Source organism: Macaca nemestrina, chromosome 6, assembly GCF_043159975.1.
Source record: "Macaca nemestrina isolate mMacNem1 chromosome 6, mMacNem.hap1, whole genome shotgun sequence".
NCBI classification, from domain to species: domain Eukaryota; kingdom Metazoa; phylum Chordata; class Mammalia; order Primates; family Cercopithecidae; genus Macaca; species Macaca nemestrina.
Genome location: NC_092130.1, coordinates 54,119,903 through 54,143,822, shown reverse-complemented (window position 1 = coordinate 54,143,822; position 23,920 = coordinate 54,119,903). Strand labels below are relative to the sequence as shown.

At 39.5% G+C, this 23,920-nt stretch overlaps 1 long non-coding RNA gene across 6 annotated transcripts in view; it reads right to left on the bottom strand.

The window, feature by feature from the left end:
• The window catches only part of LOC105463157 (uncharacterized), an 833,151-nt gene extending 809,521 nt beyond the window's left edge, over positions 1–23,630 (bottom strand). For all 6 annotated transcript variants that reach the window (XR_011624711.1, XR_011624710.1, XR_011624712.1 and 3 more), the window contains exon 1: positions 23,398–23,630. This is a non-coding gene — a long non-coding RNA (uncharacterized lncRNA). The remainder of the gene's footprint in view (positions 1–23,397) is intronic.
• Between the last annotated feature and the right edge of the window lie 290 nt (positions 23,631–23,920).

The window sequence follows — 23,920 nt, the reverse complement described above, 5'->3', positions numbered from 1 at the left end:
GTTATGAACATGATACTTCTATATAACTCAGAAATCTTTGTGCTCATTCTAAGTATTTTACAGTTTTTCCTAACAATAGTGTAGTCTATATGCCCCCAGTCTAATTTTCTGGGTTTATATATTTATTTAAAAGTATTAGATTTAATATGCAAGCCCTGGCCCTTAAATCCTAGGAAATCCTGCACCCATTGAGATGTAATTAACAACTCCTCCCTTAAGCACTACTAACAGAATGCTGTTGGTGTTAACTCTCCCCAAGAGGTTGGGAATAACAGAAGTAATTGGCTGTTTCTACCATGTGAATGTCTCCCTGGCTGTTTTTCTCCATAAACAGAGATTTCACACGTTGTCATTTTGCCAGCCCCTCCCACCCTACCTTCATTGACGACTTCTTAGTTCTAGGGATCCCACATACCTTTATCCCACCCCCAAAGAACACTAAAATTTGTCAGAGCTGTTTTGCCCTGTTTTATCCAGACTCTTCCATCTAAGGTCAAGGTGGTAGTGGTCAGAGGAGTTGACTTTCATAACCTAAATAAAACCATTGATGTGTTTTTCTAAATAGCAGTCATCTCACTTAAATGTCCATTTTTACCTGAGGAAGAACCGGCCAGAGCTTTGAAATGATAGTTTTTCTTAACGTACTCTGGATCAAATTCTTAGTACTCCAACCACCACAAAAGCATAGAAACAAAGTTGAGCTCAGGAATTTGAGACCAGCCTGGGCAACATAGTGAGACCCCATCTCTACAAAAAATTTAAGAATTAGCCAGGTGTGGTGTTGCATGCCTGTATCCCAGCTACTTGGGAGGCTGGGGTCGGAGGATGGCTTGAGCCTGGAAGGTTGAGGCTGCAGTGAGCAGTGCTCATGTCTCTGCACTCTAGCCTGGGCAACAAGGTGAGACCCTGTCTCAAAAAAGGAAATAATAGTATAGTAAAATATATGCCTTCCCCACTCCTGAGCAAATATTGTGGCATTTTTTTTTCTTTTTCTATATTAGCATATATAGTATACATAAATTAGACTAAGTACTTTTATACTTTAGAGGCAAAATACAAACTATTAGCATATATATCAAATTTTAAAATGTTATTAAATCCCTAATTAGAGAAACATTTTCTTCTGATAATAGCAGCTCATTTTAAAGTATATTATGTATTTCCAAAAAGTTAAGATGAATTAGACCAATGACATCTGTATCAAATGACACGAACGATCATAAATCAGAATCATTAAAAATAAGACAAAAATGAAAGAGTAAAGGAAAATGGGGGAAGGAATTTTAGTGCTGTCATTATTGTAACTGCCCAATGGGTTCTTCCTGCCACTGCACAAACTAAACTCACCAAGACCATGACATTGCAGTAAAACAGTTTGATATGAGGCCAGCCATGCCACCTGGGAGACAAAGCTATTATTCAAATCAATCTCCCTGAAGGCTCAGAGGTCAGGGGTCTTTCAAAGATAGTTTGGTGGGCAGAGAGCTACAGTAGAAGGCATGCTGATTGGTTGGTTTGGAGATGAAATCATAGGGAATCAAACCTGTCCTCTTGCGATGAGTCAGTTTCTGGGTTGGGGGTCCACAGGGCTGGTTGGTGGGTCCAGGTGGGGCCATTCGGTTGTCAGAAATGCAAAAACCCGAAAAGACATTTTAAAAGGTCAATCTTAGGCTCTACAATAGTGACATCAACTACAAGATTAATTGGAGAAGTTGCACATCTTATGACCTCCAGAATAATGACTGGTAATTATTTAGAATTCAGGCCCGTCTCATCCTCCTAATTTGGTAGCCTTTCAGTAGTTTTACAAGGGCAGTTTAGTTTTTGAGAAGGGCCATTATTTAAACTATTAAACTGTAGACTAAATTTCTCCCAAAGTTTTAATAGCTTGGCCCACACCCAGGAGTGAGCAAAGACAGGCAGCCTATCAGGCTAGAAGATGGAGTCAGCCATGTCAGATTTCTCTTATTGTAATAATTTTGCAAAGGTGGTTTCATTATAAAATTCTATTGAGCAGAGCATCTCCTTTGATTCTCACAGCCTCCCCTGGAGAAGCTAGGAGCCATGGCAGTATTGTCATTTTATAGACAAAATAACTGTGGCACTCAGAGGATAGATGATTTGCTCCAGTCCAGAGAGTTTGAAGTGGCAGGTCCAGGTCTGGAAATTACATCATCCATCTAGAAGCCCAAAGCTCATTCTTTTCTATCATGCCACCTACAGGTTACAGAAATAATTTTAACGTGTAATACAGGTGTAACTAGCAATATGCTTTTAGAATTGTCCAGCAGATATAACACCTTTAGCACTGAGATCCTGGAATTTAAGTTGATTAAAAATCTGTAATAAAACTTCAGCACTCCAGAGAAAGACCCTAAAACATCAAGACCTGCAGATGACAGAAGCAAAAAGTCTATATAATTACAATCTGCCCTCTATTCATAGCCCCTGACTCCTTAAGTCTCTTACCACTTCACAGCACCCACTATCACCCCCGGCTGCACAATCCCCAACACTGGGTCTGGAATCCTATTAATGTGAAGCTGTAGGACTCAAACCTACCTAGTTCAAGGGACTATGACTGTTGCATCATCCCTCCCATTTAAATCACAGCAGCAGCCGAAATCTTGAGGCCAATGATTAAGCCCTCCAGCTATTAACTTGATAATCTGGCTACTAAATCCTTTTAACTGCACTGATTTTCAACACAGGAACATCCTTACTTCCAGCTGGGCTATCATCCCAGGCCATTTCCCTTTCTAAATCACTGCTACATTTCTCCCTGCGTGCCTGCCTGTACCCTGTATACAGGATCAGCCATAGTAAATCTATTAGCAATATAGGAAACATCTCACAGAGAATGAATTTTACTGATATCATGCAGTAACTGTCAGTCATAGCTGCTCCTTTGCCCTCGTGCTGGCTACATAAAATAAATTAACATATTGGCCAGTGTTCTTATTGTTTGTGTTCTTTGGATAGTTTATATTATTTTTATCATGGTTATCTTTGAGATACATATATGGAGAGACAAAGAATAAGCACAGTTTCAACTTCTTTTATGAAGCAACCTACCTATGATTATATTCTTGAAAATAAATTATTGCTAGATTATTTGGAGCTAGCTGTTGGAAAAGAATCTAAAAGAAGCTAACTCTTAATGATTTGGAAAGCAATTGTCTTCTTATAATTTCAAAGGGAAGAAGGAATTCTCTGAAGAAGTGTTTTTAGGAGATGCTTCTATTCTTTTCTAATTTCCTCCACTCAAAAAATTATTCTAAAAAAAGAAATTCAAGTTTCACTCAAATCAGCATCAAAACTGTTTTTTCAAACTTCTTTCAAACATTTTAAAACTCGAACTCCATCCTCTCTATAGAGCTATTTCTTTTGTTCTTACCAGTTTCTCAAATGCCTAAGTCTCACAGATTGGAGACTTGTATTAGATATTAATAGAGAACAATTTTATGTCAATTTTAAGAGGAAGTATCTTTGTCAATATGTGGAAGCAAGAATAAATTTCATGAAATCAAATATTTTTAACAATTATTACGTTTTCACATTTGTGTAGCCAAACTACAAAACCTAAGTCAGGCGCCTCCATCTGGTATATCTCAGCTTTTCCTATGTGGCTACTTTCACAGTGAAAAAATAATTGAATTAGATATATATACACACACACACACACATACATATATATGCACACACACACACACACAATTCAGATTTATGCCTGAAAATTCATCTCACAAATGTGTGTGTGTGTTTTTTTTAAGTTAGACGAGTAGTTTGGGTTAAGGGTGGCCCACTGTTTTCTTTAAAATTTATCAAAAAGGAAATTTAAGTAAAGGAAAAATAAGCAAATGTAAACAGAGAGGAAGGAAAAGTAATTCTGCCAGAAAAGATGACCCATTTTATTAGGTAAGGTTTACACCCAGAACAAAAGAAAAAGACATTATAGGGGTAGGTCCAAAGTAGTAAAGACACACACTTTGTGTATTTCCAGACTGTAACTGTGGGTATCAACTCTCCACAGACTTACATTGAGATCATCAGGCCTCTAACTGCAGGCACCAAAGTTGCTTTTGATAGCGGCAGGAGACAAATTCCAAGGCAAACAGGGATGGGTCCCCGGTGAAACCTGACCTTCAAGCCAACGACAGCCTGAAGCCTGAAAACCAAGCTGCCACTTCCACATGGAGTCCAAGACCAGAGTAAGAACTTTGAGTCCTTTTAGCCAATCAAATGGTGCCTTTTCCAGTCCCACCCATAGACCAGTTAGCATGAACTCCCCCATTCTGAGCCCATAAAAACCCCAGACTCAGCCTCACAGCTACCTGCTTTCTGGTCCCCTCTCACACAGAGGGCTACCCACTTTGGGTCCCCTCTTGTGTTGAGAGCTTTTCTGTTGCTCAATAAAACTCTTCTCTGTCTTGCTCACTCTCTGGTGTCCACCTACCTCATTCCTCTTGGTTGGGGGACAAGAACTCAGAAGTCCCCCAACAGTGGGCGTGAAAAGAGCTGTAACACTGTACCCTCTGTCCCACTCAGTGAGAGCAGCAGAGGAGAAAAAGCTGCTGGGTACCACACACCCCAATTTGCTGAACTGCTGGTGGTAAGAACAAGCTGTGACACAGCCTGTTTGCCAAAGCAGTAGGCAACAAGAACAAATGAGAGCTGTTAACGCTTCCTGGGGGCTCAGACCGCAGAACTCCCTGAGCAAAAGCTGTACCATCCCTTGGGGCTCCGCAGTTGGCACTGCTGAATTCCCGTTATCTAAATGCTGGCCCCCAAAGTAGAAGCTGGCTGCAGCATGCCCAGACCAGCCACAGGCTGAGTGCAGAGCCATGGCACACATAAGATCCAGGCCAGTAGCTCAAGTCAAGTACACCCTGCCAGGCTGAATGGGCAGGGTGAACCCAGTGGGCCCAAGTGAAGCCCAGGCAGAAGCATTGCTGGCCATGGAGATTTCCAGCTGGTGAAGCGGCACTGAAAGAATTCTGTCATCTCCTCCCCCAATACAAGGGATCCAGGGCTCACCTGGGGTCCAACAATTGCTCTTGTAAGCACTTTTATTGGGTGTCCAGAAAATCAGTGACCTAAATTTAGAAGCTCAAGTCAGGCCTGTAAATTACTCCCAGGTACTCTGCAACTGAGAATACCTGGAGCAAGTGGAACAAAGTTCCCATTGATATGAAGACTGACTGCCAACCAAACTGGTCTTCTTAGACCCTGGCCAGGTTCTGAACAATGAAACCACGCCCATCCTTCACTGTGGTTTCTTCCTCAGCCCTCTTGCTACCATTTTGCTAATTTCAGCTCTGAGCCCCAGGCATTTAGCCTCCTCCTTCTGCAGCATCGCAAGCTTCCCATCTTATATTCTCTTTATCCAGTCGCACCAAAAGTCTTGTTCTCTTATTTTCTTTCATGATAGCCTGAATGACTCTTCAGGAAGAGCTTCACTTATCCATAAAATATTCAAATCATAAGCAACAAAAAAGTGGTTCCCCATCCATGGGATGGTTGGAGGTTGCAGGGACGGGGGAAATTTACATGGCTGTCTTGAAAAAAACATAACCCCCTCTGAGTTTGTCTTTTAAAAATATTTTTACTGATAAATTATAATTGTATACATTTATGGGGTAAACCATTCTTTGACTCTTCTTTACAGAAGAAATCCTGCAGAAAGGAAAATAGTTTCTATTGCTATCAAACTACATCCAACACTCATCCAGATTCTGCTATAGATACTAAGATTTTCCAAACATGCACCCAACTTGTGAGCAACAGTTGAATTAGCATTTCGTGCACACAGTTTCAACATTTTGCTCTTCATTATAGGAATACGATGGAAACTGGTGAGGCAGGGAAGAATAGAGAGAAAAGTGAAAAAGAGAGAAAGTTACCATGTTATTGAACTACAGATGGTGCATCCACACCACAAGACTCAAAAGATTAAAAAAATTGACTGTTGTGCAGGAAAGCGGTGGGAAGAGGAGAGGGAAAGGAACCTGGGGAGAGCTTTCTGTGTGCGTGGAAGGAGGCAGCGTTTCTCTTTGAAAAGCGGATGAAGGTTAAGCCCTTGGGGAACTCGGATGATTCTCTTTCATGAACAAGCACATCTTAAACGCAGCTCCCTTGAGAAGTGGCATCACCATTTCATTTCATTTCATGTTCAAGGTCACGAAAATGCTCCAAAAATAAGTTTGAAGCAGGAGCAAAAGGGAAGGAAGCAAAAAAGCAGCTTTGACAACAAAATGATTATGTGAACAGGTAGGTACATTGTGCAGTAGCTCGCGGCTCTTATCCTACCAGGTCAGTCATTTAGTCCCTGCGGATATGGCCTTTGAGCCTCTTTCTTCCCCTAATGACTCAGCTGTTTTCAATGGCTGCTCCCTCATGGGAAGGAAGATGACAGAGGACATACACAGTAATCAGAGAAATTAGTTTTGGAAGATCATATAATACCAATCCTAATACAAAACGACACAGTTCAAAGAAAAACAGAGTCTGGTGTTTCTTCAGGGTCACTGACAGAGGCCCTGGACAAGCAGTGTCATAGTGAACCTGGAGTGTTTTAGAGAATGCAGCAGAAATGGCCCCCGTACATTAAATGCCTCAGATACCTAACCCAAATTTGAGGTTTCTTTGATGCATTTACTTCTCAGTCTTTATTCCAACACCAAATCCTATTCTTTTTCCTGAAGCTTCATTGATAACGAATTCTACCCCTTTACTCCATTTCTGTCCAGGATGCAGTTCAGTGACATCCTCACTGCTGTTTGCCACATCTCTACAAATAGACTCCTGATCTCTGGCAACCTATAAACTTCAGTCCAGTCTGTGTGCCATTGCCAGATCTGTCTTTCTAAACCACCATTTATTTTAAAAACTTGTTCCAGTCTGAGCATGGTGGCTCACGCCTGTAATCCCAGCACTTTGGGAGGCCAAGGCGGGCAGATCACCTGAGGTCAGGAGTTCGAGACCAGCCTGACCAACATGGAGAAACCCCATCTCTGCTAAAAATACAAAATTAGATGAGCATGGTGGTGCATGCCTGTAATCCCAGCTACTCAGGAGGCTGAGGCAGGAGAATCACTTGAACTCAGGAAGCAGAGATTGCAGTGAGCTGAGATTGTACCATTGTACTCCAGCCTGGGCAAGAGCAAGACTGTCTCAAAAAATAAATAATTAATTAATTTTTTAAAAAAACTTGTTCCATTGATTACTCTTCTGGCTGTTTAATCAAACTGTGCCTCTCCATTCATTCTTTCCCACTAATACAAAAATATGCTTTGGTTTCTCTTTATACTATAGCATAGTAACAGTCTGTTCTCTTGAACATATTGGCTTCTCCAGCTACTGCTGTACTTACCTCTTCTCTAGCCCCACTGTTACCAGAAAGGAGAACTGATCCATACCCCAAGAGAGGTTCTTGACTCTTGCACAAGAAAGAATTTAGGGCGAGTCCAAAGTAGAAAGCAAAAGCAAGTTTATTGTGAAAGTAAAGGGATAAAAGAATGGCTATTCCCTAAGCAGAGGAGCCCCGAAGTTGCCCTTCAACTTCAAGTTGCCCAGCAATGCTGGTTGCCCATTTTTATGGTTATTTCTTGATTATATCCTAAAAAAGGGGGTGGATTATTCATGCCTCCCCTTTTTAGACCACATAAATTAACTTCCTGATATTGCTATGGCATTGGTAAACTGCCATGGCACTGATGGGAATGTAGCAGTGAGGACAACCAGAGTTCACTGTCATCACTATCTTGGTTTTGATGAGTTTGGGCTTCTTTACTGCAACCTGTTTTATCAGCAAGGTCTTTATGACCCATATCTTGTGCCAACCTCCTATCTCCCCCTGTGGCTTAGAATGCCTAGCCATCTGGGAATGCAACCCAGTAGGTCTCAGCCTTATTTTACCCAACCCCTGTTCAAGATGGAGTTGCTCTGGTTCAAATGCCTGTCACACCACTACCCTGATCTCCAGAGGCTCTGCCTATTGAGACCATCTGCCTCCTACTTGTCAAAACCGATAGCAGAGATTCCATTCTTCCTTTCCGGGATCTTCGTGTAGCTTTTAACACAGATAACCTTGCTTTCCTGTAAACTCTCTCCTGCTAACTTTGAGATTACACTCTTGATTCCTCTTTCCCCTTAAATTATTATTTTCTGCCTTCTTTTCTGGCTTCCCTTTTCCTGCTACTCAAACTTACCAGGTTCCATCTTTGGTGTTACTGTCATCTTTCCTGGTGCCTAACCCAATACTGTTCCTTGCACATAGGAGCCCTTCAATAAATGCAGGTTATGATTTACAGATTTTTTGACACAAATTTTATGATTTTTTTGCAATTTTGTCATTTGTCTATACCAAAGTTCTCTGCTGCTTGCAGGATAAATTTCACTTTCCTCAGCCTAGAATTAAAAGCCTTCTGCCATCTGTTCCTCCCACCCGTTATACCTCCCCATCTCTGGGCTCAGATTTTGCTCAAGTAGTTTCTTCTTCTAGATATACCCTCTTACCCTCTCCCACCTTCATTCCTACACAAAGCATCTCCAACCTCTACAAGGGTTCAAATTCTTTTTTCAAAGGCAAGCCTGACCATCCAAAATTACAGCCATTTTTCCCCCTCAAGACTTCCCATCTTTTCTATAACTCATTTAGATGCATACCTCCATGGTCACTTAACTGTTTGGGGAGGGATCTGGGAAAGGAAGATGGGTATACATGTATGGAGTGGGATGGTGTTTGGGGGTGTGAAGGAATGCAAGTGTATGCATGCACATGGGCCTGTACTGAGCTTCCCTAAGAGCAGACTGAACTCCTTAACTGCTTATGGACACCTACTGTCAAATACAGCAGCAGATATCTACTTAGGGCTCAATACACAGTAGAAACGGATTTTAAGCTGTCAATCTTTACTCTGTGTGCTTCATCCTGAAGGTATTAGAACTCCCGCAAATCACCACATACGCCCCAAAACAAACCTTTGAGTATGCCATGTGTGGCATGAGGTCCCCTGAGGAATTAAATCATCCAATGACTTCCTCTCAAAAACTAACCCATCAATAGATAAATGGAAAAACATATGGTATATATACATGCAATAAAATCTTTTTCGGTCATAAAAAGGAATTAAGTTGACAATATATGCTGCAGTATGAATGAACCTTGAAAACATTAGCCTTAGTAGGCTGGGTGCAGTGGCTCACATCTGTAATTCCAGCACTTTGGGAGGCTGAGGCAGGTGGATCACTCAAGGCCAGGAGTTCAAGACCAGTCTGGCCAACATGGTGAAAACCCGTCTCCACTAAAAATACAAAAATTAGTTTGATGTGGTGGTGCACACCTGTAGTCCCAGCTCCTTGGGAGGCTAAGGCACAAGAATTGCTTGAACCTGGAGGCAGAGGTGGCAGCAAGCCAAGATCACACCACTGCACTCCAGCCTGGGCAACAGAGTGAGATTCTGTCTCAAAAAAAAAAAAAAAAAAGGAATGAAAGAAAACATTATGCTTAGTGAAATAATCCAGACACCAAAGGACAAATATTATATTATTCTATTTCTACAAGCTACCTGGAAGAGGCAAGTTTAGAGACAGAAAATAAAGTAGAGGTTACCAGGGGCTGGAGAGTGGGAGAAAGGAAGAGTTATTGTTTGACAAGCATTGAGGTTTGGTTGGGGATGTTGAAAAAAGTTTCAGGTATTGACAATGGTCGTGGTTACATAACATTGTAAATGCATTTAGTGCCACTGAAAGTATATTCACAAATTACTAAAATTATAATTATGGTATGTGTTATATATATTGGTTATAAAAATATTATATATTAATGATATATAATATATATAACACATATTTAATATATAATTTAATATACAATTATACATTGTATGTGTATATACACACACACACACACACACACACACACGTAAAATAAGTAAATGAATGAATGAATGTCAGCCAGGCCCTGTGATGAGTAGACTGTGGAGAAGGCAAGCTGCCCTGTTTCTGGCAACCCACCTCACATCCTCCCCTAAGGACTGCAACACTCACATATGACCCAAAGCAGCCGAGAAGCAGAAGGTCTCACGCTATTTCTCAGTGGGTCGGCACTTTGTTTGGCATCCCCACCAGTAGGCAATTCCTCCAGAAAACAAAATGCACTAGACCCACAAGATGCACTGGAGCATCTCAGAAGCTAAGCTCCTCGTCAGAGAAAAGAGAGGATGTGTCACAAGAAGGCTTTCCTCTCTCTTTTGTACTATGCCATCTTAAGCAAGAACCCTCTTCTCTGAGCTTGCCTATGGTACAGTGCAAATACCTGCCTTGCAAGACTACTGTATTCTTGTGTAGCTAAAAAATGTATGATACATCAAACACTTGTAATGGTGTTCGGTGCAAAGCAGACCCTCAACAATGGTAGCTGTCATTATTTTCATATTATCTTTATTTCACAGCATTATACTTTCTATAAATGAAGTTCAGAGTTATCCTTTCAAACGCCTTCAAGAAAATGGAAACTTCTTCCCATTGCCAAATCCCCAAGAAAAAGGAAATGTAAATTTATCAGAGATTTGACAATACTACATCAAATTAAAAAAAAGAAAAAAACATATAACCACTGGCTAGCTCTAGCAGCCACAGAGAATGATAAAGGAATGAACTTAGAAAAGCTTCCAAACTATTGAACCTTCAAACTCACTGAGCAATGGACTTTCCTAGCACCTCCAAACTGTGCCTGTTTCAGCATTTCTGAAGAGCAGAGCGGCTGCACTACTATAGTTGGTGATACCGTAACTAAATCTAATACGACACACCAGAAAATGCCATTGAACATGAGGAAACAGCATTGATGATGCCCTTGAGACTAGGCTCTCAAATGATATGAGCCATTTCTTCCTGCGGCGGGGGAATCTCATACATTCAGGTGGGTGTATGTGTGATGCAGCTTCAAGTAGAGATGATGATGGAAATTAGAGGTGAGAGAATTATTAGGTCAGCAGGCCCACTGCAATATTCAAGAAAAGGACTTGAGGTAATTGGATCTTTAAAATGAAAAATGTAAAACAGGAAAAGTAGATACTGCTCTGTGCTGAGCACTCACAGAGGAAAGTAAAGCAAAACACACATCTTCAAACGAGAGTCAGTCTTAAGATCTGGAGGGGTGGGGGTGAGGCCAGAAGATTTTTCATCTTCAAGAGGGAAGGGCTTCAGACTTTCCTGCAGCAATCTTCACTGTGCACTTTACCTATGCCATGTCTGTACTCAGCTTCAGGACAAGTGCTGACAGACCAGAACCTCAGGGAAATGAGAGTAAAACATTTGGCATGTGATAGAATGCTGGAAAATAATCATTTATTGAGGTCTCCAAGAAACACTGGAGAGGCCATTTACCAAGTAGAACAAAAACATTTTCCCCACCTGGAGAAAGTACAAAGATGTTGCCTCAGGTCCTTTATTGTGTTTTGTGATCAGTGATATCCAGATCCCATCAATTATATAATCACATCTGAAAGACTAGGTGGATTGTTCCAGCAACTTAAATCCTCTCTGGACCTTGAAAATATTTGAGGATCAAATGAGAGAATTTATGATAATTTTTTTCAAAACAGCTACATGTATTTTCTTTATATCTTTGATAGAGTCTAGTTCAGTTATTTCATAAGCTACTCAACACATTTGGTAGTACAACTTTCACATAATCAATGATGGAAGCAGGAATAAGATGAAAGATTATTATCAGTTACTATTTGTACTAGTTTATATAATATATACACATCTAGGTATAGATACAAACATATACATATATGTATACATATATACATATATAATTGCAGATCCCCCATAAGCCAAGCATTTCTACATTTTCCATGTGTATTAACCTGCTTAATCCTCATAACTCACCATGAAATGGATACACTGTTAGTGTCCAAAATGTACAGATGAGGAAACTGAAACAAGAAGTTTGGAAACATATGCAACATTCCCTTCAGAGGCCATTTGGAAGACAGGCAGTCAGGTTCCAGAATCCATGGTTTTTTACCAACAGGAAAAACCAATATATAAAAAGCACACTTATCCACAGATACGGCACTTTGGCCTGGGCAATTTTTGTTTGTTTGAGGCAGTCTTGCTTGGTCACTCAGGCTGGAGTGCAATGGTGCAAGCACAGCTCACTGCAGCCTCCACCTCCGGGGCTCAAGCAGTTCTCCCATCTCAGCCTCCCAAGTAAGCTGGGACTACAGGTGTGGTGTCACCATGCCTGGCTTTTTTATTTTTTAGAGACAGAGTCTCTGTATGTTGCCCAGGCTGGACTCAAACCCCTGGGCTCAAGGGATCCTCCCACTTTTGGCCTCCCAAAGTGCTAGGATTACAGGCATAAGCCACTACACCTGGCCCATTTTCTTGTCTAAATTAACACGGAGCAAGCCTTTCATTATTCACTGAACATATTCAGCCAACTGCAATAATTGTTCAAACAAAGAATTGAAGGAAATGGTTCCAAACTGAAGCTAGTTTGGAAAATCTGGAGCAAGATAATCCACTGAGGTTTGAACATATCATATTAAAGATTTTTTTTGTGCCTTTAATGCTGTTTGGAGTTTTCATGAGCTGTGAAGACTCAAGGGAACAAGCCAAAGTATCGTTGCAGAAATTCTGAATACCACCAAAATGAGCTGTCAAACATAAATCAGTATCTAGCTATTTTTCGACCTATTTATAAAAGTGCAGCTGTGAAATACATCTAAAATACAAATCTGAGTACATTTATCTGAAGATGGTACTTTTAGCAATAACCTTTTCAAACAAACAAATGCTGTCTGTCAAAAACAAAATAATTGCATTGTGTCAAAATGTTGGGGGTGAAGTATTTAAGTTCCCTGTGTAGCTGGTATGATAGATCGTGGAATTTCACCTGGTGTCAGCTTCATTCCAGCTGCCCCAGGGCTTAATGCTGGCACCAGCCCAGGTCTGGTTTTTATTGAAAGAAGAAGAAATGTGTCAGAACCAAAAAGGATTTCTGTATTTCCAGTGAATACTCTCGAAGTTTCTAGGATTTCATGTTGAAGATGAATGCAGACTCTAAAATTACTCTAGCATATGTTCCATATCATTTTCAGAATTGATTTTGTTTTCAAAGGTACTAGCCTCTTGTCCTGGAAATTAGACAAAAGCCACATGTTCCCAGTGCCCTTTTCTGTGTTCATTCTCAACAACTGTACATTAGTTTTATTAAGCAAAATCAACCAGGAAAAATCATTACAAAAAGAATTTTCAGCCTCTTTGAAGCTCAAGATTTATAGAAAAGTAGATACATGCCAGAATCATATGAGTTCTGAGCAAACGCAGATGGCCCCTATTGGTATTGTTTCATTCGACAACAATTTTTGATCACTGATTCATTGTCATATCCATCCAACTGGAAAACTCCAGGCATTTTGTTTAATTACAGCCAACAGCCTGATGCGTAGAAAGACCTGATTGCTGATTATTAAAATTCATAGTTCTTAAGTAGAAATTTGGGATAATCTAAAATAGAAATAGATCACTGAACTGCTTTTAAGGAAAAAATGCCACATGTGTTTTAATTTTTAAGTACAGAGAAATTCTGAATTCACCACCCAAAAGAAAACACTGCATTTGAGAATGGCAGCATTGGAAGTTCTGTTCATTTAAGCTAAACAAAGTCTTGATTTCAAGCAATAAAACATGACTAGATTTTATATATTTATAATGTAAGGAATATAAGTGGAAAATACCCTTCTAAAAAAGGACAATATTCATATTTATTGGTAAAGATAACTACTTCATTTTAGCATGATGCTGTATTCCAAGACCTAAAAAAAAAAAAAATCCATTATTTTCTGTTATAAGCAAAACCAAAGAAAGGTCAAAAGGCTATTTTTGAGCACAACTCTATTTTCTGTGGCATAAGGATGTATGTTACTGTAGATTTTCACAGCCCACTCTGTAGAAAGGAGTTCAAGGGCACTTCATAAGTTTTTGAGTACTCTGGCTTTCTGCAACCTGTGTGCAGAATAGGAAGTCGGAAGGGTTCAGCATATACCTGTCTGTAATTAGTGTTGTTAGCCATCAACTATATCATTCTATCTAGTGTACTGGGTGCTTTGCATATCACTTCCAATCTAAACAACCACCTTTTCAGATTAAGAAACTAAGACAAAGAAATTTATTACACTTTAAGTTCTGGGAGACATTTGCAGAACATGCAGGTTTGTTACATAGGTATACACATGCTATGGTGGTTTGCTGCACCCATCAACCCATCATCTACATTAGGTATTTCTCCTAATGCTATCCCTCCCGTAGCCCCATACCCCTCCGACAGGCCCCAGTGTGTGATGTTCCCCTCCCTGTGTCCATGTGTTCTCATTGTTCAGCTCCCACTTATGAGTGAGAACATGATGCAGCATTTGGTTTTCTGTTCTTGTGTTAGTTTGCTGAGAATCATGGTCTCCAGCTTCATCCATGTCCCTGCAAAGGATATGAATCCATCCTTTTTTATGGCTGTATAGTATTCCATGGTGTGTATGTGCCACATTTTCTTTATCCAGTCTATCATTGATGGGCATTTGGGTTCATTCCAAGTCTTTGTTATTGTGAATATTGCTGCAATAAACATACGTGTGCATGTGCCTATCGTAGAATGATTTATATTCCTTTGGGTATATACCAAAGTAATGGAATTGCTGGGTCAAATGGTATTTCTGGTTCTAGATCCTTGAAGAATCACCACACTGTCTTCCACAATGGCTGAACTAATTTACACTCCCACCAACAGTGTAAAAGTGTTCCCATTTCTCCACATCCTCTCCAGCATCTGTTGTTTCCTGACTTTTTCATGATCACCATTCTAACTGGCATGAGATGGTATCTCACTGTGGTTTTGATTTGAATTTCTCTAATGACCAGTGATGATGAGCTTTTCATATGCTTCTTGGCCACATAAATGTCTTCTTTTGATAAGTGTCCATTCATATCCTTTGCCCACCTTTTGATGTGGTTTTCTTGTAAATTTGTTTAAGTTCTTTGTAGATTCTGGATGTTAGCCCTTTGTCAGATGGATAGATTGCAAAATGTTCTCCCATTCTGTAGGTTGCCTGTTCACTCTGATGATAGTTTCTTTTGCTGTGCAGAAACTCTTCAGTTTAATTAGATTCCATTTGTCAATCTTGGCTTTTGTTGCCGTTGCTTTTGGTGTTATAGTCATGTAGTCTGAGAAAGAATTGTATATATACAATTGCTCTAGAGCAACATGATGCTGAAGAAAGTCAGCAGGCCCCAAACCTATATTTTTTTTTACTGTGACGCAGACTTTTTTTTTTCTGAATCATATTCCCCCTGCCACCAAGGGTCCATCCACAGTGGCCACCCTAATGCAAGTCACTCAATATTACTTATTATAACTTCATTTTTAAAAGTCATAAAATGGTGTGATGAAAGTATATTATAGCTAATCAAAAATTTCTAGTGTAAAAAAGTTAGGTAAAGAAATAAATAACTTCAGGCCGGGCGCGGTGGCTCAAGCCTGTAATCCCAGCACTTTGGGAGGCCGAGACGGGCGGATCACGAGGTCAGGAGATCGAGACCATCCTGGCTAACACGGTGAAACCCCGTCTCTACTAAAAATTACAAAAAAACTAGCCGGGCGAGGTGGCGGGTGCCTGTAGTCCCAGCTACTCGGGAGGCTGAGGCAGGAGAATGGCGTGAACCCGGGAGGCGGAGCTTGCAGTGAGCCAAGATCTGGCCACTGCACTCCAGCCTGGGTGACAGAGCAAGACTCCGTCTCAAAAAAAAAAAAAAAAAAAAAAAAAAAGAAATAAATAACTTCAAAGAATTATGGAAAGAAAACAGTATTCTCCTAAACTGCTCCCCCTTACCACTACAACCAAATACCATATTAAAATTGGAACTATTCTAGTAAAAATTTCATTGACTTTGGATTTTGTTCTCTTAGTTTAACCAGGAATTTAGAGGGAAAGGAGGTCTCTGAAAGAGAGCTTAGATATTTTCTAAAAGTGATAGAAGTTTCCTTCTGTTAATACAGCGTACCAATCCTTTGACTCATTTAAGTGATTTATTCATTTAAAAATGCATGTCCCTTGGAAGGCAGAAAACGCATTTACTAGATCTATGCAGCAATGTGAAATGTGTATAAGTTTAAAGATGACGGTATGTAGATATATACATAAGGTGATTTTATAAAAGTACACAATTTGAAATTTGAATGGAAAGTTTTTAATATTAATGTTGATTTTACTCAATATCTGCTGTCAGGGAAGTGTAACTGATTCTTTTTGTAAAATATATACACAGTTTATGTGGTGTTACTTTGAGATGTTATGAAGTTTTTCCCTAAATTATAACAATTTCATTATTTTTTTATCATGTTTTCTTCCTGGGTGATTTTATTTCAAAGGGTTAATGGTTCATCCATGATATCCTTTTAAGAAAATATGAGTAGACTGGGATGAATTACTTGGCTGCATTCTCAAAACCCACTCAGACTTAAAAAAAAAAAAAAAAAAAAAACAGGTCCTACAAAAACCTGCCTCCTCATCAAAACCACACAGTGAATAAATTTAGGATTGTGTTCACAGATGGCGGTTCATGAAATCACTCAGCACCAAGTGCAGAATGTTCTCAATGGCTTGGAAAATCAGAATGAACAATGCATCACCAAAGATGGTAGTTGTGCTGGTCTAGATTTTTGAATTGTATAGTATTAAAAACTCTACAAAATAGGTTTGCAAGAGATGTTTACAAGTTTCTTTCATATACTGTATTTACATTTTAAAGTTTCATCAGGAATTTATAAACATCCTATGTTTTTAAACCCCACCCCAACCCCCAACACAGAGGGCCTTCCTCATAAGATGGAAAGCAGAGGTTTCAATTTCACAGCTATGATGTTAACCATGAAATAGGGCCTTCACTAAGGGAGACACATGGCGGTGGACTTACAACTGATATACTTACCATTTAGGAGTGAACTAAATGCTAGATAAATGAAAGCCATTCATGCTGTTGTGGGGTTTAGGTCAGCTTGGTCACTTTTTATTACATTTTAAAATAACATTCTTGTAATTTGCATTAAGGGTTGATACTATCTATGTGGACATTTGGGAGGCTATAAAAGACAAAGGGAAACATTCAGATTCAGAGTTGAAAAAATTTTTATGTACACCCTATATAGATCTAATTCTAAGCCTATTGGGTAAAAAGTCACATACTTTATATAGAAAAGTTATAAACATTTTATGAATAAATATGCTTAAAAATTGTTAGTTTACACTTTCTGGATTGTTTTCCTTTCTTTTCTAAATGCATTTAGGATGAAATCTCATTTGAACATGGACTTTGAATAGTGAGGTTAGTCCACACAATAAGGTTAATATTAAGAAGAGTGAGTAGTAGCCAGGTAACTACAAATAACTAAATTCATACCGTTTTGTTGCTGTTGATTTTTAGAGACAGGTTCTCACTCTGTCATGCAGGTTGGACTGGAGGAGAGTGGCGCAATCATAGCTCACTGCAGCCTCATATGCCTAGGCTCGGGTGATCCTCCCTCCTCAACCTCCCAAGGAGCTGGGTTTATAGATGCATACCACCATGCCCAGTCTAAATTCATATACTTCTAAAAACACCTGCACCACATGCCATGAACTATTCTAATCATTTTATATTTGCTATTTCTTTTAATACTGACATAACCCATGAAAAGTAATATGCTTATCCTGATTTTACTATTGAGGAAATCATCTTAATGCAATGAAATGACTTTTCTAACAGCATGGAGCTCTTAAGTGGCAGAGCCAGAACTTGGATCCAATTCTGTCTCAATAAAAGCCTTTTCTCTATGCTGTATTGCTTCTCATAAATGTCCTACAATATATATATCAAGCCTAGAGCCACTTTTTCATTATAGGATATATTTAAAGTTGAAGAATTTAGTAGAATCTTACCAGCTCCCCAACATTAACTAGCTTAGGGATTAGAATTTAACCACAGACTATAAGGGAAAATTGCAATTTAACTTAAAACCACAAATATCATACAGAAATAAAAATCTGTTCATAGCCTGAACTGAAATCTAGGCCTTACTTTCTAGGAAAAAAATTATAGATTTTCTACATGTTAGCCACGAGTCAACAAAACATGTCTTATTTTAAAGTGACTCACATAGTATTAACTTCAGGTATGGTACACGTTTTGACTCTAAGAATATAACATGCTGAGGTGAATACGTGAAGAGACACGTAGCTCATGGGGGGAAAGCGACCTTTCTTTCAAAGCTGTCTCCAGAAGATACCATTCACTCTGCCTGCCCTCAAGGAGCAATTGACTCTACTGTCTATAGTAGGAGAGTTATACTCTAATGTCATACCTGGAGAACTTTGACAGCAGGCAACCATAGCGTACACTCCCCATACCCTTCATCCCCCATCACCTCTCTCTCTTCCTTCAGATTGGCTATAAAATATGTGGGGACCAGTACAAAATGAAGATGTAGGGCTCCAAGTTCAAAAGTCAGTAAGAATTTCAAGACAGCTAGAACAGAGCATCAAGTTAAGTATATTAGTTCATTTTCACACTGTTGTAAACAAATACCCAAGACTGGGTAATTTATAAAGAAAAGAGGTTTAATTGACTCACAATTCTGCATGGTTGGAGAGGCCTCAGGAAACTTACCATGATGGGGGAAGGGGAAGCAGGCACATCTTACATGGTGGCAGGTGAGAGAAAGAACATGTAGAGGAGGAACTGTCCAACACTTATAAAACCATCACATCTAGTGAGAACTCACTATCATGAGAACAGCATAAGGGAAACTGCCCTCATGATCCAATCACCTCCCACCAGGTCACTTTCCTCAATGTGAGGGTACCATGGGGATTACAATTCGAGGTGAAATTTGGGTGAGAACACAGAGCCAAACCATTTATCAAACCAAGCATGAGGCCTTTTGAACACAGGGCCTCAAGTGACTGCACAGGTCTCATATCCATAAATCTGGCCTTATTCCCCTTAACACACATTCCTATAGACACATGTGATGCCTGCTGGCCCGGGGTGACCTTTATTCCCTTTCAGTACTGCCTTTGATGTTTCTTTTGTGTTTTTTATCTGGATAATATTGTTGGCAATAGGTGCCTCCTAAGAGTAGGTTTGGTGTCCTCACTCAGCAACTGTCCCATTTGGCTCAGGATGCTCTGTCTTCAACAGTCAAGGCCAAGAACTCATTCTGACATCACAAAAAATGTGTGACATGTTATCCACAAGTTGGTGACATAGTGTAACTACCTGAACTGAACTCATAGAGATAAAGTGCTCTTTCTCAAGGTTCAATTTCACTCGAAGCGTAGATGATTCACAAATATGCAAATTTGCCTTTTGTTTGCTTGTTTTCTCAAAACCAAACCCATTTATAACAAAAGATACCAGTACAATATGGCTATTAATTCTCTTCCCTTCGTAAGTTCAAAAAAATGCCACAGAATGTACTTCATCTGCTTAGCCCTCTTTTTGTGTTTCAAAGGCTCCCCACCAGTAGAACCACATGATCATTTGCACCATCTGTGCATCGAAAGAAACACATTATTATCCAAGCCAATACTGAGGGTATTCTATCAAGAAAGGAACCCACTCATCAGAGAAAGGTTATGCAGAAAAGCTCCTGCCAGAAAACTGTTTCCTCCTCTCTCTCTCTCCCTCATTTGAAATTCATGAAGATGAAGTGCAGCTTTTGTTTCCCATCAGTGAGATGAGCCTTAATACACTCTTGCCAAAAGCAAGCTAACACAGAGTAATTGTTTTTCATCTAAATTGCATGTCCAACCTGCTTAGTCTTCAAAGAACATAGATGCTACAGCTTTGATACCCAACTGCAGAATGACAAAGGAGAGGGCACAAGGCACATGGGCACGATGAGAATTTTTAATCACCCCCTATCTGTCGGCAAGCCCTGGAACTCTGGGGCAAGAGAAGAGAGTAGATTATTCGCAAGGTGGATAAGGTTCCATATTTCATTCAAGACCAACTTCTTTTTTTTAAGGGAGAAAAAAGTGATTTAGAGGGAATTAAGATTCCCCAAGGTGTTTTTAATCTCTTTTCACTCCAGGGCCAGGTGCCTCATGTAGCACTTAAAAGGGTTTCAAAAATGAAAGCAAATGCCTAGAACACAGAAAAAGATATCCATCTACACAAAGCATCTGCCTTTGTTTAAGAAAAAAGTAGTTTCAGCTTTATGAACTTCACATCTAGACATTTTATAATTTTGATGTTGCAGTTCTTATAGACTTTTTCTCCATGAACACTACATCCAATACATAGAGCCAAAAATCATTAATATTTAATATTTTTTAATATATCAAGTCTCCTTTACGTCAATAAGTTCATTTAATTGCATATAACTGCAGAGTGTTTGTGAGGAGGTCTATGTGACGTGAATAAAAACTGCCCAAAGAAATGGAGTGAACAAATCTGCATCCACTACCATCTTTTGCAGGTGGAGATACTACTTAAAAGCTGTGTGTCTCTCATCATTGATCCCTGGGCCTCATTTTGTAACCAGGTGCTGAGACAAAAGATTTGATTCTGTTTATTGTGTTTGTTCCACTTAATTTAATTCTTTTTGCCTTGTTTAAACTTCTATTTTCTAATTACATTCGTAAGCTCTACAGGGACTGGAGTGCTACAACACCTTTGCTTGCACTTAGAAAATGTGGACATAAACCAAATTACTTCCACAGCTGTCAGTAAATTGTGCTACTGTCCTATATCATCTAAACATTAGAAATTTTTGACCACAGGCAGCCCAGTGATAGAAAGTATCTCCCAGCATGCTACCAAGTAAGAGGAGACAAGCAAGTCCATCAGGCTGTCAATGTCAGAACAGAGGAAAGTGCTCCAGTTGGAGATGGGGGTATTAGTGTCAGTTCCACCACTAAAGGAGCTGTACAGCTGAGGCCAAGTCATCTAAACCCTCAGGGCCTCAGTGTTAACTGTAAATTGAGAGTCTCGAACCATCTCCAAGGTTATTCTTCCAGGGCTAAAAAGTCTGTAATTTCAATCTCTGTGCTTTCCTTTCTTAATAATCAATTTCAGTTTTGGAACAGAAAAATTTTCCTAAAGTGAAAGTTTTGACCAAAAAAACCAACTTAGACAACTTTAGCTTTTACAATGAAGACGATACCCTACCATCATTAAGGTATTATTGAACCCTGGAAGCACTGACATTATGTAATGACTTTGAACATAAAATGGCAGTTTACAATGGTCATACTGTACATGTGTTTTTCTAGATACAGACTGAAAGGAGGGATCTTGGATATAGATGTTTACCTGAGACCTATTACCTGGCCTGTTGTAACACATTTAGAAATGCTGTAAGAAATTTTTGTGAAACTACCCCATGATTTTGAAGCTTGATACTACACCATCAAGATCCAAGTATTTCTCAAATACCCAACTCAGCTTATGTATTCATCAGGAAGTTGAGACTCTTTGTTGTATTTTTAAAAAAAAAAAAACAGTTTAAGCAAATAAGGGCATTTACTCACTTACAGAATCTAAATTTTCAGGGGTATCACTAAGTGTAGGCATGTCTAAATCCAGACACTTCACATTGCCAGGGCTTGGTCTCTGACTCTTGACTGTTTCCTCAAATGATTGCTGCATTCTTAGGCAGACTTTTTGTATACAGTGGCAAAGACAGCCCCCGGCACCTCTAGGCTTAACTGGAGGGTAGGCAGGAAAAGAACGTACACCAACTACAGATCAATTGATCTCAATAAACCAGAGTAAGTGAAGCCAGTTGGTATTATCTAGAGATTAGAGAGATAAGCTGAGAGCTTACCAAGGAAGCAATATTCTCCTGGCAGCTCATAGGGATGGAGTCTCCATTTAGAGTCTACTAAAATAAACTATTTCATTTTAATACCAACCTCCTCTAAGCCTGATACAATGATATTTTTAATGAATATGGTCACAAAATTCCTTTACTTTGCCTCAGTTTGCAGAAAAATAAATGATACATACTACAAGTCAATAAGTACAATGAAAAGTGAATCTTTAGAAGTCAAAGATTCTAGTTCTGACTCCAGCAGTTTGAAAAGTCATTTAAACTCTCAGTTTCATCACCAGTAAGATGAAAGTGCTGAGTAAAGTAACCTAAGGCTTGTTTCAAGTCTTGAAATGTGAATCCATGTAGTGCCGACCTGGCTATTTTAATGTTTCAGATTTGGGTTTTTGCTTTCTTGCTACCATTTGTTCCTCGACAAGGGAAACCTAATTGCTCAGAGCTCTGAGAGACACTGATCACTAAATAGGTCAAAAACATCCTGCAAGAGATGAAAGCATTCACAAGTTTTGCAGAAGGTAAGTAGATAAACCAGTAGCCCATTATCTTGAACACTTTGGCCTTCACAGGAAAACAAGCAAGCAGTCAACCCCAGCTTCAATACAAGCTGAGTGCCCATGTATTGATCTTCTGTCTGACTGGGTCATGGGAGTGCTGGTGTATATTAAGTAGAAAAAGTACTGAAAATTACATTAATTCAAATGGCTAAATCAATATTTAACAATGCAGTTAGTGGTAGTTGACCTTAAATGCACCTTTAATAAAACAAAGGTGATTCAGGCCAGCCTCCAGCATATGCCATTCAGAAATATGAATTAATGCAGAACAGATACGTTAAAGACCTCTACGAATGCAGATGCCTTTGCAGCTTGGTCCGACTGCAAGGAGAAGTTCAAAGCCACTCTCTTAGCACAGGCAATTCGAATTTTATTCGTGTGATGTTGTGTCTTCATTTATCACATTCTCCCTGTCTCAAGAATCAGACAGCCTTGATCTCAGCACATTTAAAAGCAGAAAAAGGATTTCTACAACTATTTCCCCAGCAAATTATTAGTAAATCTTTCGTGACAGCTTTGTAACCTTGAGCACTTTCTTTATAAGTAAACATGGATGTTACCAGTTGTTACTCTAGAAGCCCTATCTTACTATATGATTTGCATATATTTGCATATAAACATATTAGTTAGTACTTCACTTGCATTAAAGATTATTGAAATAAGCTTGCTTATATTAAAGAGAACAAAAAAGAATAAAATAAGGAATAAACAGAGGCAATCTCGTTAAGATGTCAGAATCATCTCAGATGCTATTAGCTATTATATCCGGCTTACAGGTGTGAGACTTTTTAAAATTGCCTTGCCGTCCATAAAATACCTTAAGCTGTACAGCATTTGAGTTATCACTGCCAAGGACTTGGTGACAACTCTAAGGGAAAGGTCAATCTAAGAATCTATTTCAATACACCTAAGGCAGCAGGAGACTCTGTGGCATTCCCAAAGGAGCCCAGGAAAGTTTACCTGATTTTGTGACCTAAGATGCTAGTGCCAAAGGCACCATTTCCATTGCATCCTGGTTTGGCTGCAAGGACAAATGTGTGATAATTAGAAATCTCTCCTGAGACACTTCCCTTTGATTTGCTGTTTGGTGATGGCTACAGTTTCTCTGCAGCCTTGCTTCTCTCAGGTCTGTCTGCTGGTTACCATGGCAATGTGGCTCAATGCGGCCTATGAGCTAAATCAGCATTCTGCAGTATCCAAGCTGCTGGTGGTAGAACTTGAGAACTGGGCAGAAAGTTTCCAGGCTGAATGTAAATGCGATTGCTTGAAAATATGATCATACACTTGAATGGGAAAAGGGACATTCCCCAGAACAAAATCACAGTTTATCATCAAGGATATGGAATAAACACCCGATCTGCCTTAGAGCCAGCCATAAGAGTTCTGGGCAGGGAGAGGGTTGGCAATATATGTTAGACTCTCTGGCTAACGCTGGAACTCAAACAGAAGTCACGTATGGCACAAAGATAGCCAAGCAACAGCT